Here is a 19,736-nt window from a genome sequence, read left to right as displayed (position 1 = left end):
AAGAATCACAGAATCACAGAATCACAAGGTTGGAAAGGACCCATTGGATCATCGAGTCCAACCATTCCTAACACTCCCTAAACCATGTCCCTAAGCACTTCATCTACCCGTTCCTTAAACACCTCCAGGGAAGGTGACTCGACCACCTCCCTGGGCAGCCTGTTCCAGTACCCAATGACTCTTACTGTGAAGAATTTTTTTCTGATATCCAACCTGAACCTCCCCTGACGGAGCTTCAGGCCATTCCCTCTTGTCCTGTCCCCTGTCACTTGGGAGAAGAGCCCAGCTCCCTCCTCTCCACAACCTCCTTTCAGGTAGTTGTAGAGAGCAATAATGTCTCCCCTCAGCCTCCTCTTCTCCAGGCTAAACAACCCCAGCTCTCTCAGCCGCTCCTCGTAAGACTTGTTCTCCAGCCCCCTCACCAGCTTTGTTGCTCTTCTCTGGACACGCTCCAGAGCCTCAACATCCTTCTTGTGGTGAGGGGCCCAGAACTGAACACAGTATTCAAGGTGCGGTCTCACCAGTGCTGAGTACAGAGGGAGAATAACCTCCCTGGACCTGCTGGTAACCCCATTTCTGATCCAAGCCAAGATGCCGTTGGCCTTCTTGGCCACCTGGGCACACTGCTGGCTCATGTTCAGTCTGCTGTCAACCAGCACCCCCAGGTCCTTCTCTTCCGTGCAGCAAGGGTAGATTTCAGGTAACTGACATTGGACATAGCAGAAGTGTTACTCAAGGTGATGGGTGACATGGCAGTTGCCATGACTTGTCTAATTAGCAGGTGTTTTACCTCCTTGTATACTTTGTGCCCAGTCTGCACTGCCTTCGTCTTCAGGATTAAGAATGACTCAATACTCAGCTTAAAAAAACCTGTCCCCTATATGCACGCAAAATGATGAGGCACACAGGACCACAAAAAGCTGAATGCAACAGCAGCATGCATGAAGAATATGTCACAATCGGTGCTAAATCTTTCCTATTTGTTTATCACCGTTGACTGTGAGCCTAAAGTTATGTGTACAACGCAATTTACCTCGAGCTTCCTCTTCCAGGAATATGCTGTCATGGACATTTGCATGCTGGATTTTCAAGCTCTAGCATCTAGCAACTACTTCTATTGTTAGCTAAGGCAGCAGGCGCTTATGTGAACAGTGCTTGCAAGGGGGGTTATACCTCTTCTCTGCACAAGAGAGAAAAACTCTGGGGATCTCATGTGAGTGGTTACCCAGGCAGTCATGATTGCAGGCTTTTGGAGTCTTAGGACAATCTACTGACAGGAGGGATGCAGCAATAACCAAGGGCATGGTAGTGATTTGTATAGCCGTCCGTCTGCTTCTGCCTTCTGCCTTCTCTCATATACAACAATAAGAAATTTTTGCTACCTATGTTAGGCATTATCTTCAATTATCAAAGTAATGCAATTAAGCTACAATATGAACTGGGACTTAGTCTTCATTCCTATTTTAAGACTGTAAGATCTCAAGCTAACTGCTAGCTGCCCGCCAAATGTGGCCCATACTTACATTTTAGTTTGGTACTTATTTTGCACATGTGCAGGAGGGTGCTTCTGGAAGCCGTGTGCTCTGTGCAAACCTAACATCTTTCACTTACTCTGATGAGAACCACCCAGTTAGTCTGAAACAGTTGAGTCTCAGCATTTTAATAGATCTGTATGCTGTTAGACTTCATCGTGTTATTATACTCAGGAGAAGGCAATTTTAATTTTCATATTGAATAGTAATGCTCTAAACTAAACATATTGCTTTGAATCAAAGCAGCCCAAACTTGAAAGCATTCATAAAGTAGAAACAGGTGTAGTCAGCTGTTTAAATACTTTGCAAGTTGTTTGACACATTACCACAGTAGTTTGATTCACATTTGAAAGTTAAGCATTTGCATAAGTGCAGTGAGATCATAAATCATTTTGGACAGCATATTATTATTGTGTTAGTTCTTGTGGATTGATGGAAACAAGTAGCTGCAACAAAGCAATGTAAGACTGTTCTGAACATATATACATGTTTATGATCATTAAAGCAAACAAAGTAATAGAAAATAATTTTTCATAAATTATAAAATCAGATCTGATTTTTCTCCAACTGTATTACTTTTGTGCTTCCTTTTAGTAAGTTCGGAGCTGCTGAATTGAAGTGGCTCAAATGTTTGTTTAAGAAGGGTTTGTTTAAGAATTTTAAATTCCATGTAAAAGTGAGCCCAGGCACTGTGTTTGTGGAATTGAATTCTAGATGCTACATCATGTGCTATCTGGGTTTTCTTGTTGTGTTCTGAATAATTGTTATATACCATGACCCATGATCTTTGTTTCCCTAGAAGAGTATTCACTACTCTGTATTTTATGACATGCTGCAAAATGGACAAAAATATTGATCTTTAAAAAGAATTAATTTAATAGAGGAAAAAGTGAGAGAGCCAACCATTATGTTATAGTTTTTTGATGAATGCTCTATATTTCATATTTATGCACTTGAGCCAAGAGTAACTCATTTCGTTGCAATAAACATATGGTGGCTTTGTTTTAAGGCAGATTGTGACGGCAGTCAGTAAGTGACTTTTCAGGCTCTGATAGTTTTCATATTCATGGGTAGCAGCACTATAAAAGAGGCTTCATATTAACACAGTTATTAAAATTCCCTTTAACATCAGAGTACTGGATTTGGAAACTGCTTTTTCTGAAAAGCTGAGTGCTATTACTTCTGTTTGTTTGGGGTTTTTCTGTTCATTTGTTTGTGGTGTCTTGCTTGGTATTTTTACAGTTATTGGAAGTCTTTATTTCAGAGCCAACATATACAATAGAATTGGATTGCCTTTGATCCAAAGTAGTCAAAGATACTGGGTTTCAGCAACTATAGTCTTTTTATGGCAAATAGATCTGTTTGTGTCCTTTAATGATAGGAGCTGACTAGTCTATTTTCTCAGTAAACAATAAATATGAGAGACTGTGAAATGGAAAGAAAAGGAACATTATCCTTGTCTTTTGTTTCACAAAGACCGTCTGACAGATCCATTCTTGCACCCCAACAGGTAAAGTAAGCAAGAAAGGAAAAATAATGAAAAAAGAGTCTGGGATAACTGGAAGGGAGAACTTTGATTAAGGACAAAGGGAGAACTTAGATTAAGGATAAAAAAGACCATGGCATGCTGTGCTGAGAAAATGTTATTCAAATATATAAAGGAAAACAGAATGTTTTTTACTAGACAATTAGTGGTTTACAGCCAATAAAACAGGATCAGGCAGTTGAGATCAGATATAAAGAAAGCTAATCCCTCCATTTCTTGAAAACATTCTGTAATTTTCAAAGGAAAATACCATCAAGGTCAAAATAACAGCTTCATTATACTGAAAAAGAAGACAAAATGTGTTTCCAGATAGGAATGGTTTGTCTTCTCCTTAGTTCCCTACTTGCGCAGTAGCAGTGCCGACAGCCACCAGCCATACAGTTGGAGCATATTCAAGCTTGATTACTCTCAAACTTGCTAGTTAGATTTCAAAATATATGATTTTCCAAGACAGTGCTGAGTAAAACAAAGCAAGCTAACTTCACTGTTTATAAGTTAACTGTTGTGTGTTAACTATTTATTACTGAAATTACTTGCTGAAATTTTGATGCTGTCTATTCCACTTCCTTTTTTCCCCTAGGAACTGGTAATTGGATGAGAGGGTGGAATTTTCTCTTTCTATTCTCCATGTGTCAAAGCTTATTTAAATGCAGACAGCAACCATAAATGCTCTCTTCCTAGTTACTTTTGCAATCTGAGAAACCCAAAAGGTCTAACTGAACTGATATAAAGTCTCAAAACAGAAGAATTTTCTATCACTTTATGACAATTCTAGAACCCGATCCAAATCAGATCTGTGTAATCGATAATATACTCTAAATTTTTATATTATATAAATATAATTGAACATATAATTTAGCAAGTTAGCCAAAAAGGCAAATGTAATAGATAGCAAAGCATGGCAACATGTTCTGTTGCTGCCTTCCAGATCATTTCGCTCCCAATGTTACAAGGTGGCTATAAAAAGCTGCCAATGAATTTGTCCAAAGAATATGAGCAAAAAAGACCAGATTTCGTGTTATATAATTACCTAGATGCTTAGTGAAAATAAGAAGGAGCAGACAGTGGCTAACTTTTTATTTCTGGATATTTAGGAATAATTCCACAAACTATTCAAGCCCTTGATGTACTTAGAAAGCAGGCAAACACTAACAACTAATTTTACAGAGAAAACGTACAATATAGAAAAGAGAAATATAATTTTTATCTTTGATAAAACAAACCACCTAGATGTGCTACATCTAATGTTCTGGATAGCAAAGCATTGAAGCATCTGCTTGAGTTCTTCCAGTTGTACTAAAAAAACAATTCAACAAGCTGTTGAGCAAACCTGTGTGATCCAGTAAGGAAGAATATGTAAGGCAATATAGTACACTCCTGGCGTCACCTAAACTCTGCTGCTAAATCTGTTATGCATTTTTACTGAATAAGCTTAGTCTCATATATCCCAGGCCATATTCATGTCTAAATTTACTCTTTTCTCGGCATCAGGGAGTGGATTTTCTTTTGTATTCATTGCAACCTTTGCCCTGAACTATAAAGTTGAATGATCACAAAAAATCACTCAGAGTGGGGAATAGCAGCAGAAGTGGTGAAGTTTTTGTTTCAGATAAAATTTGAACTGATGCAACGTATAACTCTTCAGGCAACAACTAAACTGGGTAAAACCCCCATGTTCAGAGTGACATTAGATTAACTGTGCAGTTCGTAGTTTTCTTCTTAATACTGCCATATGTGTTCCCGTGTGGAGAACAATTGCAACATAAGAGAAAAGGGAAGCACATTGTTCTTTTAGAGTTTCCAATTTTCTTGGTTCTTAGACTTATTTTTTCAAGTGTGAATGTTTTTGGTATGTTGTCCTAGCTAAAGCAATTGGGTTGAATATATGGACATCCACCAAATGATTGGAATAGAGTCCTTTTGATACCACTGGGTGCCTCCAAATTTTACTGTCATGAAACAAAAACTAAGTTTGCTAAAACTGCACATTAACTTCATCACATCAGGATATTTTAGGGACCAAAAGCATAAATGGGATAAAAAAAGTATTAGGCAAACTTACAGGGGACACATCAGTTCATTGAGTGGAGTCCCTAATCTGCTGTTTAATGACAAGATACATGTGATTGTTGAGAAATAATTTATTAGGGATAAGATGATTTAGAAATATTCTAGACAAAGCCAGAAAAGACATAAAAAGCTATGGTTTAGGACATGGTGTTTTCTTCCTGTTCTTCATATCCAGATCATTTTACTGAAACATTTGCATCTTCTTCTTCTGACCTTCTCAACAGTGCCAGTTACCCAAACTGGATCACTGCTGTAACAGAGTTATACTTCCACAGAAAATGCCTGAAAAGGGTAATGTGTATGCTAACACAGTTTTTGCTCTGAAGGAAATCGCACTATGTTTGCTTATAGCCAAATATAATCCTCGTTTTAAGTGATAATTACCCAAACAGTTAAACAAAATAAAGATCCAGGAATAATTAAGAAAGTCTGATTTAGATGTTTATTCTCTGTAGCCAAAGGTAAAATCTGTATATGACCTTGGGGCAATAAGGCCATGCATAAGTCCTAAGAACCATTATTGTTAACTGCAAATTTCACATTGCAAAATAACTTCTACTAATTTTCCTTCTAATAAAAAGGACAATGCATGAGGTCCTACTTCTAGAGACATAGTCAGACAATATAATCCTTTATACCACCTGTAACAATTTTGTCACCACCATGAGCCAAACGATAGATGTTCGTATGATACAATAACCTCATATTTTGACCATTGAAAAAAATTACCTTTTTTTTCCTCTGAATCTGTGTCATAGTAGCTAAATTATATCTGAAAGCTTACAACTTGTCATTTGCAATATGGATCATGGGAGTCACTAAGTTGATTTAAGTTGCATATGTTGACTGACCCTTACACTGACAGTGATTGCAATAAATAGTCAGTAATTTTGCTGGTAACTATTTCCCAGGCAGTGTTAGTTGAGTTGTTATATCTCAGATAGGTGGAAGATCCCCAAACATTCAATAGAATGTTATGCTTTTTACCAGACCTACTAATACAACTAGAAGATCTGAAAAACGATTTCCCAGACTCAACTTCTTTTGACCTATTACCTGAGACAGTAAAAGATACTACGTCTTCCCACAAATTTTATCTCATTGATCCAATTTAAATCCTTTTTCTTTAATTAGAGATGAGATGGGGTTTTTTTGCAGCTAAAATTCATCCATAGCTGAAAGATCACAATTTTTTTAAAAAAATGAAGTTCAGCCATTAAGGCTCAATAATGAACACAACTTTTTAAAATTTAATCTGTGTGTCCTAGGAATAATTAAATAAGTTTCTCTAGGCAGCTATTCTGTTCTCAATGATATAGATTTTTCTTTTTGCCCAGAAGCCAAAGGGAAGAAAGTAGCTAGGAGAGTGATGTCATCAATATTTCATATCTCCCTCTCAAACAATAAGCTAATTAAATGTGTAGCTTGGCTAAAATTTTTCATGTCACTGCTGTCATCTTTTGACACACACTCAAAGTGGATTTCCATACCTCAAGTTCATTGGTAATCTATACAGGTTGCCCAGGCAAGTTGTGGGTCTTCCCCCCATCCCTGGGCGTGTTCAAGGCCAGGTTGGATGGGGTCTCGTCTAGTGGGAGGTGACCCTACCCATTGCAGGGGGATTGGAATTAGATGATCTTTAAGGTTCCTTCCAACCCAAACCATTCTATGATTCTATATATAATGTTTTTTCTGAGCTCAGATTATGGCAGGATAGGACACAACCGAGCTGAGTAGCAAAATACTACCTCTTCTAAGAAATAGAGAACATGCCTATGAGGGGCAAATTTCAATAAACCAGTGGCTGAGAGTATAATGATTGGCTGTACAATGAATTTAAATCATCAACATCTAACTGAAATTGCCCTGCAGTGTTACAAAATGTCGTCTTCCAATTTTATGACTAAAAAGACAGCTGGTATAGCTGTCACGGGCACTATTTAAAGTTTGAGACGGTCAAATTTGAAAATATCCTAAAAAAATAAAAGACAGGAATATTTTTAATAATTGCCTTCATTTGGCCCATAAGATGTAATTCCTAACATTAGGCAGCTAGGCACAACTAGTGGCACATGGAGTTTTTGTTAATACATCCTTCTGAGAAGCTGTGGATTTCTTTCTCTCCCTCTGGAGTATATACATTGTAGTTCAGCTACTGAGCCGTTACTGATAGAAATGGTGGCTACCGTATTTCAGCATGCGATGATACCTTGCCTTGGAATGAGCCAAAGTAATCAGCTCTACACCTCAAGGTACATTTTTCCTTTGTGCTTCTTCAGCATTCTCAGCTAAACACAGCAATCAGGCAGGTGATGGGCAGTGATTTGACAGGTCAGGTGCTCTATAGTGGGAGTCAGGCGCATAGGAACCTGAATGTAAAAATCAGCTCTTTAAACAGCTTAAACTTCATTGGGCTACAGCTGGCCCTCTCTCAAAGGATCTTGATATCGAAAGTTATCTCCAGTGCTTCAAGAGACAGAGAGAGGAAGAAGGTAGGTCTCTCCAAATCAATTCTTACAATCACCTCTAGTTTGTAGGCAGAGTTTTCACTGTTCCTTTGAGAAGTTCAATTATGTGAAGATTACACACATAGCTGTAGGATATGTTCTCAAGTGCCTTTGGTATTAATTCAAAGAGGAATGAGTCAAAAAATAATTTGAAGCCTGACATTAATCTTTGAACATGTAGAAGAGCAATTGTTATGAAATTCCCTACTGCCTTATTTTCCCAGTTCGATTCAGAATAATTTTGAACAGTAGGTTATTCAGCACAGACTTAGTATTTCTGTTCTGTATAGCCAGCATAAAATATTGCTGTCAAGAGTCAATTTGGATTGGTAAATATTTTTCTTCTGCCGTCTTCCAGTAAATTTTTAAAAGGGACAGACCAGGCAGAAAAGCTGATCTTGGAAAAAGAACTGTTCTACTAAGTTTGATTAATATCAGTTGGTTGATGGATCAAAACCAGACTCTGAAATCGAAACTTTTTTATTTTTAATTTGGTGAAGCTAAGAGTTGAGTCTGTTTGCAACATTTTTTAATTCAAAAACCTGAGAATCTTAAATCCTATCTGTCTGTTCTCAAAGGCTTATGAAAAAAACTGCATTTACAGCTAGTTTATTTGCTTCAGGATCCTCAAATTCTCTCTGTGTGACCTGATCTCACCCGAATCAACTTATTTTAGATCACTGTCTCTGTGACAATAGCATTTAGATCTAGTGCCTATACATCAGACCCAAACCCAAACTGTATCCTTAGGCAGTCCTGGATTGTTAACATTAAATCTTTTCTAACAGCAAATTATACTCCTTCATTAATTTCTAGAATTCCCCAAGTTATCAATTACACAAACCCAATTGTTCAGTATTGAAAATGCCCGATAGATTTGCATTTAAATTTCTCTAAGCACTTATCATTGTTCAGATATAGTATAAGTGATTTATAAACATTTTAAAATCCCATGAAACTATTAAATTATCAGCATATTGGGCAATTTGTGAAGATAAGACTGAAACAAATGTATGCTTTACTCTGACCAAGAGGAGCAGCAATAGCCCAGGATAATTTGTCTCTGTATTTGTCTCTGGCTTTCCAGCTTAGATGAAATCTCTATGTATGAGCTGGGACCAAAAGGTCCCTTTAGTTCAGCTGTTCTTAATGTCATGCTGTTGTGATACCTTGTTGTAAAGCAATAGGGAAAAACAGATTTCCATTTCCGATTATAAAATGGTAAGTAAAAGAGCAAGCATATACAAAGCCTGGCTAGGACACACAGCTTAATATCACATGCGTTGTTCTTAAACCTTTGTTCTGAACACGGGTTCCCATCAGAACCAAGATCTCTTTGAAGACTTAGAAAATATCCTGTTAGGTCTGATGAAAAACAGAGCTTTGCATGAGTTATTTTTCACAAGAGTATAAGGCACAAGTCAAATTATTAGGATCCCTTGGGGATGCTCAGACAATTGCATTGCCGGATTGACTATGTGTCCTGAAGCATATGTGGAGAGCTCAGATTGTATTTGCTGATGGCACTATCTTGTCCCTCTGGAGTTTTTGACTTTTCCATACGAAGGGCAAGTGAAGGGGAGAACATATTAATGTACCACAGTATATTTGCTACTTGGCATTTCAGCACTCAAATGTAAACAGAAATGTAGAAGTATTACTACTTGGTCATAGAAAAATTTTTGAAATTCACTTAGTTAATCTATAGAAAGAAAAAGCAATAAGTGTGGTAGCCTTTTTGTACCTTTTCTGGGCTCAGGTCTTTCTTAGGGTTAGGATGGTGAACTTGGCATATTATGGGAAGCACAAGATTGCTGTTTAATACCTGCGTGGATAAACAAAACCAAACGCTACAGGCTCTCTTCAGGATGCTCTGCCTTAAAATTTTCTATTTACTTTTGATAAGTAACTGGTATTACTTATTCCTCCTTTGGGATACCTGTATGCTTACCACAAGTGTTTTCCATTAAAAATCACTTCACCAGGACTACCCACACAGGTGCTTTTTAATAATGTGTAAGGGATCTTTGCACAGAACCCTGCAGACCATCAGATTTGCTACAGCATTATGACAACAAATGCAAGGAATCTAAGCAAAAGTTTCTGTTACAGCTCAGAAAAAGAAAGGATTTATTCTGAAGTACTGAGGAAAGTGGCAGTCCATTTCCGTGATTTCAGTGAGGGTAGAGGAGTCGGTTTTGCTTTTTACCTAGTGCTTGCAATCAGTTATACGCAAATAACTAGCAGTACTTGCCCAGGTCTTATTATATTTTTTTTAATGATAAAATGACACAGACCAGCTTTTGATGTACTCATGCTAAGTAACACTTTATTTGACAAATAGGCCTACTGAACTGGGAGGGAGAAAGCAGGTTCAATATCGGGCTTAGGAATCTGACCATAAATAAATGTTGACTTTTTTATTGCTTCAAATTTTTTATCTCTGAAGTTTCCTGGGGTAGATTCAAGATGTCCAAAATTAAGATCATTGGTCCTTAGTGTAAATTAAAAGAAAAATTCTGTCTGAATTTATTTCCCACAAGTTTAATGCTTTCAAGATGGTGTGCTTCATCTCACCCTGAGATTCAACAAAGTCAGTGGAATTAGGCCAGTGGTAAATATTATCTGAGATTCCAAGAAGAAAACTTCCTTCACAGAAAACGAATATTTCAGTTTTTAATTTAGACTGTAGTTTTCCAAGGCAAAGAAATTTAGAAAGTCAAAAGCACATCTGGGAATATTTTATAAACTGGAATATTTTCCCAATGAAAATGCAAAGCTTGTCTTATGTTATGTCCAAAATTTCATTTTAATTAAGGTTTGCATTCCCTACAAGCAGCTGTATTTTATGTTTGTTTTGACATTACAGACATGCTGTTAATTAAATGTCAGGAAAAGCAAAGATGGTGGAGAAAAAGAATGGCATAAAATATGTACATATGAATATATATATGTATGTGTGTGCGTGTAAAGCTAAGTAGTTTCTTTTGCTCTAAGAGTCAGCATTGAGCTTTTTTGCTCCATAGATCTCACTGGGAGAATTTACTTTGGGAGTTTAATGAAAGCATAAACGAAATGAATGGAAGAGAATCTTTCTTGACTCAGTCTTTTGTAACAAACTATTCAATTTTCATCCTGAAGGTTAAATCTGATCAGTTGCTCTTCTTCTCTTTGCAGTATTAGGTTTATTGAGGTGCCTCAGCGCTTGTTTGTTTTGGATTTTTTTTCCAAATGTTTTTATTTGTTTATTATTATTATTAGCTTCAGTCACTCTTAACCCAGCTGTCAGAAACAAGATGCAGTAGGAGTATGGGAGTATAGGAAGAAGATGCAGTAGGAGTGACTTGAGAGTTCTTGTTCTGTCTTGAGATATGCAGTGGTCTGAAGTCCACAGGTGCAAACACTTGGCTTTGTCAGCTATAACTAAATTTGAATTAGAATTCTGAAATGGGAGCAATTATTAACTCTTTAACCATCCATTGAATATAGTTTATCATAACGGTAAGTTATGAGAGAGTAGCACACACAATATTCAATTTTGCAAATGTTTATTATAGGCTTAATGATCTATTAACTTCTTTGCCCAAAATGGTCGTTGTGAACTGAAGCATACATGGAATTTGTCTGTTAGTCCTAAAGAAGATTCTAGACCCCTCCCTGTTGTCCCATACAGGAGCTACTGAATGTAGCAAGAATCATATAGATGGAGCCAAATTCATTTGCTAGGTACTGGGCCATAAGACAATCAGTCTACCAGAGTTTCTCATACTTTTTTTGTGTATGATTTCTTGTTTATCACAGAATCACAGAATCACAAGGTTGTAAAGGACCCATTGGATCATCGAGTCCAACCATTAACCATCGAGTCCAACCATTATCTTTCCACTGCCAATGACTATTGGCCCAAATTACACTCTAACATGTGAATAGTATTATTTTTCCATGTACTCTGGCATTACACAGTCCTCCAACAGCAAATCTATCCTACTTCCCCATGCACACATATAAAGATATACTTGTTTTCTTATACCAGGTCTTAGAGAAGAGGAAGTAGTATTCTATTCTGGAGAGGGAAGACAGTATTCCTCTTGTCCTGTGAAGTTATCCTCTGTCAAACTATTTAAATAACCCACACACTTATTTTATTACATTAATCACTGAATCTGAATGATACACAGATTTCTAATGTAGGGGGAAAAAATCATCATGAAATCAAACTATAGTCTTTTTATAAGAAGTTGATCTGCTTGTGTCTATATCCTGTAAAAAGAGACAGTCGAGTCACAGCAGTATATCAAATAATATGAGATTTAGAATGCAGCATCACAACAGACTTCTTATTCAGCACCAGATAAAATCTGAGTGAAAAATTAAAGAATCATGTCCTGTTTCAAATCCTTCTGGACACTGTTTCCAGATATCTAAGGAGCTGCTTCCCTCTACAGGACCATGCCTGACTGTGACAATTATGGAATAATAGAAATACAAGCTGTAAGTGGAAATTAACAGGCAGCAGGAACAAAGCTTTCTTGCAGATGGTTTGAGCAGTGTTGTTTACTCCTTGAATGTATTAGGAATCCCATCAGCTCTTCTGGAAAAGAAAGTGGTTTTCATTAATTGAATTAACTTCCTCTCGAGTAAATAAACTTACTGAGAAGGGGAGTAGGTACCGTATGCCAACTGCTTATACAAACGTTTTTGAGCAATGATATTGACAACATGTAAAAAATTATCTGGGTGCAGAATCTATAAATTTTCCAGTGAGAAAGCATATGTACTTCACATGCATTCTGCTTGCTGTAACACCCACAGCATCTTGCACATTTTGTGGATTTGCGTAGAGCAAGGCACCAAAGTACTAGATTGAGCTCTGGTTTGTTGCCCTGAAGCTGCCCAGCTGCTGGTGACCTTTATGACTTGTCTGACCCGCAGCTCTTTGTCTTTCACCTCATTTGATGTGAAATCTCACTGAGGGGGAAATTATGTCTCATAGTATGTTTACATGAAGTACATCACAACAAAATGCTTATTTAAATTATGACTCCCGAGTTGTACATAAATGTTATACAAATAATCTTCTTTTACTTTGTACTTTCAGGGAAAATTTTTGTGTTGTATGCAATTTGAATTGGTCTTTTGCAATTCTATTTATCCTTTACATGCTTGTCATTGACTAAGTCTCTGCTGTCACTTATGTATAAAGATGTGTGACAGTCCTCTGAGGAACCTATTTGTAAATTTAATAACTCTTGCTCTCAGAAAAAAATTGCTAAGCTACTTATACTCCATTCATTTTCTGTAGATGGCATTAAAACATAAAAGCATTTTTTCTCTTGTATTAAGCATAAGATATGAAGTAGTCTTAGGAATGAATAGTATCCTCACTTTCAAAATGGGGACAATCTATGCTTCATTGAAGTCTAGAGGAAGCTCTTCTGCCTGTAAACTTCATAGTCATTTGCCATAGAGGAATGAGGCGTTAAAAAGTTGGATGTAGAAATTAACTTTGGATTAAATGATTGATGTTTGAGTTTTGCTTAATTTAAATTGAAAAATTAATAAATAGCAGAGCACTGTTTTGAGATAGGCAAAATTTAGTAGGCTAAAGGGTCCAAAGTTAAAAATAATAATTGATATTCTAATATTGTGTGGACCCAGAATGTCTGTAATTACCCCAGTGTTGTGATCCACATGAGGTTGTGGGGGTATGAGGATACTCTTATATCCAAAAATCTTTGTGGTGAACTTGCAAATTATAAAGACAAAAAGTAAGAGTTGCTGAAGTCTAACTCAGTTAGAATTTACATAACAAAACAGGTAAGAATAGGCTTTTCAGCAATATAAATAAAGAAGTAAATGGAGCTACTTTCATGCTGCAGTGACAGCACAGTTGTTCTTTTGCACGTGGTATTGAAGAAAAAGCCAAAAATTTTGCTTTGACTTCCCCCACTCCCCAAAACTAAAGGAGGTAATCAGTGTAGGTAAGATGAACAGCCCCTGTCCCAGGGATGTGAAACGATTAGAAACAGAAGATGTAGGCCTGGTAACAAAGACGATGTTGTGACAGGTAGCCAGATGCATCTGGAGTACAGTAAATATAATGCTTTTATTTAAAATGGGAGAGAAAGGTGATCTGTATATCTACATGCATCTATAGTACTGAGGGATTTAAAAATATTAAAATATTGAAGGAACAGTTAAAGACTTTGAAATATATAGAAAACGTTTTTAATTATAGCACAGGCTTTAAATCGTTGGTCAAACTCTCTTCAATAAATTGATCCAGATACTAGATATCCTTTGCCCAGCATAGAGCATCAGCCTGACAGTCATGAATTTCAGTCGTGAAAGAACTAGTAAAAAATGGGAAAAGGCAGGTTTAATAGGTGAAATGTAAAGTATATTGTAATGTAAATGAATAAGAAATAGATGAGATAATAACAAGCATTGTTGGAAGGTGGATTACAGTGCAGATTAGGGGTGTAGATCAGGTGGATTAACTTGGGGATTAATCCTGTTTACTGTTTTGACAGGAGCTATTCTTGTCGTCTATAACTTTATTTGCTTTAAATACTGGAGGAAAAGAAACTTCTTAAGGGTGAAAGATGAATGCACAAAAAGGAATGGGCATAAACTGTTTTCAATAAAAACTAGAAGAGCAGTGAAATTATGTAATACCCTCCCACAGAAGTAATAAAAAAAAAAAACAGATTCATGTTACTGCTAAAATAAATAACTGCCTGCATCAGTAGTGGACTAGTCTTCATGATCTTTAGTGTGTATCTAGCAATGTATTATAATGAAGTACAGAAATTTTTTTTGTTTTTGTAAAATAGAAATAGACTTAAAAGAGAACTTAAACCTTATGCAATGAAAGCAACATGTTCCAAATAGCAAGGATATAGGAAAATGTCAAATAGTCAATCCTCAATGACACCTCTTTCCTACGTAATGAATATGGACAGCGTCCTATTAGGTGAGAAAATCAAGACTGTGTCATAAAGTAAATATTATCAGTGGGAATGAGTCGCAAAGCGCAACTGTAATTCAAATACTTAGCTTTTAGTTTTAATGTTGTAGTAGTAGTTTAGGATTTGGGTTGGTTTTTTTTTTACATCTCTATGTGTGTTTATAATTCCTACTTATATTAAGAGAGAACACCAAGCATGTGTTTGAACAGACTCTAAGTAACTATTACAGATTGAAAGAATTAATACTAGGATTACCCAGCCAATACAGTAAAAGTGATATAATTTTCATCTCTTCTTCTTCATTTCCAAGACTAGCAAATATTAGTTTTCAGAATCAAAACTCTCTAAGTAACTTTCCAAGCAGCTCCTGATCTGTCCACACTCATCAAGTTCCAAGAAACAGAAAGGCTGATACATCTGCTAGTAGCATTTTGAAAATATTGAAGTGCTTTTAGTAGCACAGAAGGATCTTGGTCCATAAGTTGTTCACAACAAATATACCATCAGTGTAAATGTTATTGCTCCCTTTAAAGACCAAATTGGCAGTAAAAATTTTTATTGCCTTAAGAAAGATGTAGAAAATATGCAATTCTAGATGAAGAAAAATGCAAGCTTTTATAGTGTAGATGTTGAAGAACAACTAGATAGGAAATGTTCTGCAAACAAAGGTATTAACATTAATTTCTGTGACTCAACCTAGAATAGATATTGGTGATTATGGAGCCAGTGACTCGCAGAAACTACGCTGCAGCACAGTCATCTTCGGTAAATCTCAAATAGGATAAATAATCAGTAAGTGCTTGCTCCCAATTAAGTCACCAAAAATAAATTAGAGGAAATATGAGCTTCAGAAATCATAAATACAATGCATCTATCATGTTTTCTCATATATATGGTAATGCTTAGTATGGGCTTGGATTGTGGTTTTTTTTATTTCAATTCTGCTTTCATAAAAATTCCTACAAATATTGTATGTATTTTGAGATTGTAGCCACTCATCATCCTACCAGATATCCAAGTTGTTACTTCACCATGCTACTTTAAAAGTTATCCATAATCTCCTCTGATGGTAACTCACTAGAAGATCTCTTGTAATTGAAGATCGAAAAAAAGTCACATCTTTCAGCGAAAAAGTTCGATTTTATATTATTTTCTTGTTGGAAAGCCAGCAAAACAAAGAAATCTCTGAAGGGAGCTGTACACGTGTTGGAAATAACTGAAATCAGACTATGGGTATGGCTGAATCTTAGAATTGTTCTTTATTTAATGCAATTACAACTTTGCAAAATCATGAGCTTCTCAGTAACTGAAGAACAGCATTTAGCGTTAAAATCTGCACAAAGGTTACAAACAAGCTGTTTGTTGTCCCTTGATTGGTCCCCCCGGTGTCCCTAGGAGTTTACACCATAAAAATTAATTTAGCAATGCCTCCTGTTTTGCCACAAATTACTTTTTTTTATTGCAGTGTGAGCTTGGCCACTTTTCCAATTAAAGTGTTAAAAAAGAAAAAAAAAATAACGTGCATCCCTTTACTTTTCAGTTTTGATCCCAGCACGGGTCCTTTATCCCAGGCCAAAAGAATACAAATAGTTCCTATCAGAAGTTATGTTCTTAGAGAAAGGCATTTTCCATTTTATCTTTATCTAATGAAATTGTATAGGATAATCTGTACAAGCCATGTTTTCTGGGACAGGCTCTTTAATTTTAATTTTCACCTTAGAATCACAGAATCATTTGGTTGGAAAAGACTTTTGAGATCATCAAGCCCAACTGTACCTGTCCACTATTAAACCACATTCCTGAGCACCTCATCTACCTGTTTAAATACTTCCAGGGACGGTGACTCAACCACCTCCCCAGGCAGCCTCTGCCAGTAACTGATAACAGTGAAGAAATTTTTCTTGATATCTAAACTGAGCCTCCCCTGCACAACTTGAGGCTATTTCCTCTCATCCTATCACTTGTTACTTGGGAGGAGAGAGACACTGAGCTGAGTTCCCTCAGCTGCCTCTCATGAGACTTGTTCTCCAGCCCTTTCACCAGCTTCATTGGTCTTCTCGGGACATTCTCTACTGCCTTAATGTCTTTCTTGTAGTGAGAGGCTCAAAACTGAACACAGTATTTGAAGTGTAGCCTCACCTTGCATGCTTTTAACTTATATAAGCAACTAACCTCTGTGTGTCTACCAATTAGGCATACGGGAGTCCGATGGGTTGTATAGGTGTCTAGATATCTGATCTATGTGCACAATTGGACATTCTGGTATAGATAGGCACATTCCACTACAGGCCATAAAATTTGTGTAAATATGGCAATCCTTGGTTTTTGTTGTTCTTTACGTAAGTCCACAGGTATAAATTTTGTCTGAGCTGAGGTATTTTTTTTATTTGGCAGACACCCAGAAATGTTGGATGAATGGTCTCTCTGGATATGTTAGTTGACTTTGCCATAAGCAAGGGTCAAAAATGTGCAATCGGCTATCTAGGAGCCCAATGTAAATTAGAGGAAAATAAGGTCCTTGAAAGAGTTGCAACTTAAGTACCATTACTCTGTCTATTTAAAAAACATTCGTTAGATGACTGCATCACTGAGATAAATGTGCTGGGTTTTTTTAGTGAAGGACTTATTAGGAAAAACAAAGAGGATTAAAGAAAATGTCATGAGAAGAAATTTTTTTCATAAATCTACATTAAAAGAAAGTGCTAGAACACCATAAAATCTCATCTGTTTCCCTAACTTATCAGCAAAACCTGCTGTGTCATGAAGGTCCCCAGCCCAGGAATATATAAGACAAAAAAAGATACAGTAATTTTTTAAAAAAATAGAAGTGGAGTAATTCATACAAGCTGGGAATTCCTTAGGAGGGCTGAATTGTCACAGGATGGGTTTCCATGGGAATTTTCTTTATTATAGGAGTTGGCTTATGGATTTCAAATCCCATGGTGTAGTCTGCTGACTTTTAAACTGTGTCAGGACTTGTGCTGTTCTGTGATGTTGCAAGCTAGAATGCTGGAAATAGCCCTCCTTAAAATAAAACTCCAGAACTGTACATGTACATGTGCATGATAGAGCTAGCATGGAAGAGACAATTTTTCAAACTGGTGTCACAAGAGGGGGGAAAAAAAAGGGTCATGGAGTCATGAGTTCAGTTACCATGATGACAAGCTAGAAGATAACAGACATATTAGAAAGCAGAACCAGCTCATATTTTCTTGTTAAATTTTTGGTCTCTTCCCACTCCACCCCCTCAATGCAGATTAAAGTTAATTAAAATGCTTTCAAGTTTCTCTAGGACCCCATGGCTGATGGAACTGGTTATGAAACAGATTGTCAGCATCGGTCAAAACTTATCCCATGACTGTGTCATGTTAAGGTTCCTCAGTTGTATAGTTTGTTTTAAGCTGTGGGCTGACATTGCATCCTTTTTCTTAGTGACCTTCTCTTCTATTTTGCTGTCTATTTAATGAAGTTCATTGTCAAAGGTGCATATTATAGTATTGCCTTTAGTTTCCATGTATCCTTGGCACAGCTTGATGAAACTATGGTGAATGCTAAAAGACACCTGGGAACACTGAAGTCTCAGACGCTGAGTCACATAAACCTTACAACTGGAAGAATTTAGGTTACAAACAGAAAAGTTTAATTAATGTCATTCAACATCAAAGGGACTTACAAAACACTGAAGTTCACCAGCAACAGAAAAAATAGATGGTTGCCCTTGAAAAACAAACAAAAAAACATACACACATTAAAAAAATAAAACACAAAATAATCCAAACAGAAAAAAAAAAACAAGGAAAACCAATACACATCAGCTGCAGGGGAGTTTATTTCTCCAGTTCTTGCTTTTCAGTGCAGCCAGGAAAAACACGATGAGAAGTTTCTCATTTCTCATGTATTTTGGGTTTTTTTTCAAATTCCTTCTTTCCCCCATTCACCTCTATTACCCTTACTTTCTGCTACAACTACTAGTGATTTAAACACTAGCTTTTTAAAAGTCCTCCCACCCTGTTCCCATTAGCCTGTTACCTCTGGGTGCAGATAAACCGGCGTTATGAGGATGGACACAGGGGTTTCTAGGTCTCCATAAGTCAAGACAGGAAAAGTGGGAGAAGTTCACCATTTGGGGTAAGGCTGTCCCTAGGCAGACTCATAGGATGAAGTGTAGTGAGCTAATATATAAAGTGCAAATTAGACTGTAGAGTGTAGTGCACAGCAAATAGAAAGTTGGTGTGGTTTTGAGAGGTAGAGACGATAGAGGGACTCGTTTGTCCTGCAGGAAACCTAAGGAAGATGACGCCTCACAGACGCTTCCTGTGGTGCAGGAAACTGTGATGAGTTTAAGGTACTGAGCTATGGGAGATGGGAAGAGCTGTCCACCATGTGACAGCTTACAACACTGTTAGCAAGGCAAATTAATGACAGTAGTGCTCAGTTTAGGCATTTGTAATAATGCATATTTTTTTAAAAGCTGGATGGGATATGGATGAATGGAATTAGTAATTCCTGAGTGAATTTCGTAATGTATTCCATGTATGGTTAGAAATGTAAACATGTTTGGAATAGGTTCAAGAAACCAAGATGTGGAGGTGTGAGGGATGTGTTTTAGGCTGTTTATAAATCTGGAACAGTAAAAAACAATGCTGAATAAACTAGATGTAGACATAACTATGTAGTTTGGGGGTGGGGGTTGCTGTGGTGTTTGTTTGGGGTTTTTTTTATGGTCTGCAGAAGTCGTTGATACTTCACCCTCCTAGAAGAGCAAGACAGAACAGCAAATTCTTTTCATCAAACCACAGATCAGGCAACAGATGGCAACTTTGGATAGCCTCTGATCAGGCTGGCTTGAATTAGAGATGAGCCCCATCCCCTTCCAAGTGAGCACAATGCTAGGCTGACCTGGGAATTGGATCACGTCTAAACATTGTGCTGGGATTCAAAATGCAGGAGAGTTTTTCTGTACCTGATCCAAGGCCTTCACTGGAGCCAAGTTCTAATTAGGGCTAGTAACTTAACAGAGAAATGCTCTGTGTGTTGCTATCTGTAGCTCTGCGTTACCTAGCTCCTTTGCTGATATTTTTGAAAAGACGAGCTGTCTCCAGGGCACAGC

The 19,736-nt window shown here is 37.0% G+C and overlaps 1 long non-coding RNA gene across 1 annotated transcript in view; it reads left to right on the top strand.

The window, feature by feature from the left end:
* The window catches only part of LOC128850922 (uncharacterized), a 49,433-nt gene that overhangs the window by 921 nt on the left and 28,776 nt on the right, over nucleotides 1–19,736 (top strand). The gene's annotated exons all lie outside the window — the stretch shown is intronic.

The sequence above is a fragment of the Cuculus canorus genome, chromosome 1 (assembly GCF_017976375.1).
Source record: "Cuculus canorus isolate bCucCan1 chromosome 1, bCucCan1.pri, whole genome shotgun sequence".
In the NCBI taxonomy this organism is placed as follows: domain Eukaryota; kingdom Metazoa; phylum Chordata; class Aves; order Cuculiformes; family Cuculidae; genus Cuculus; species Cuculus canorus.
The sequence above is the reverse complement of the archived record's forward strand: the minus strand, read 5'-3'. Positions and strand labels throughout refer to the sequence as shown.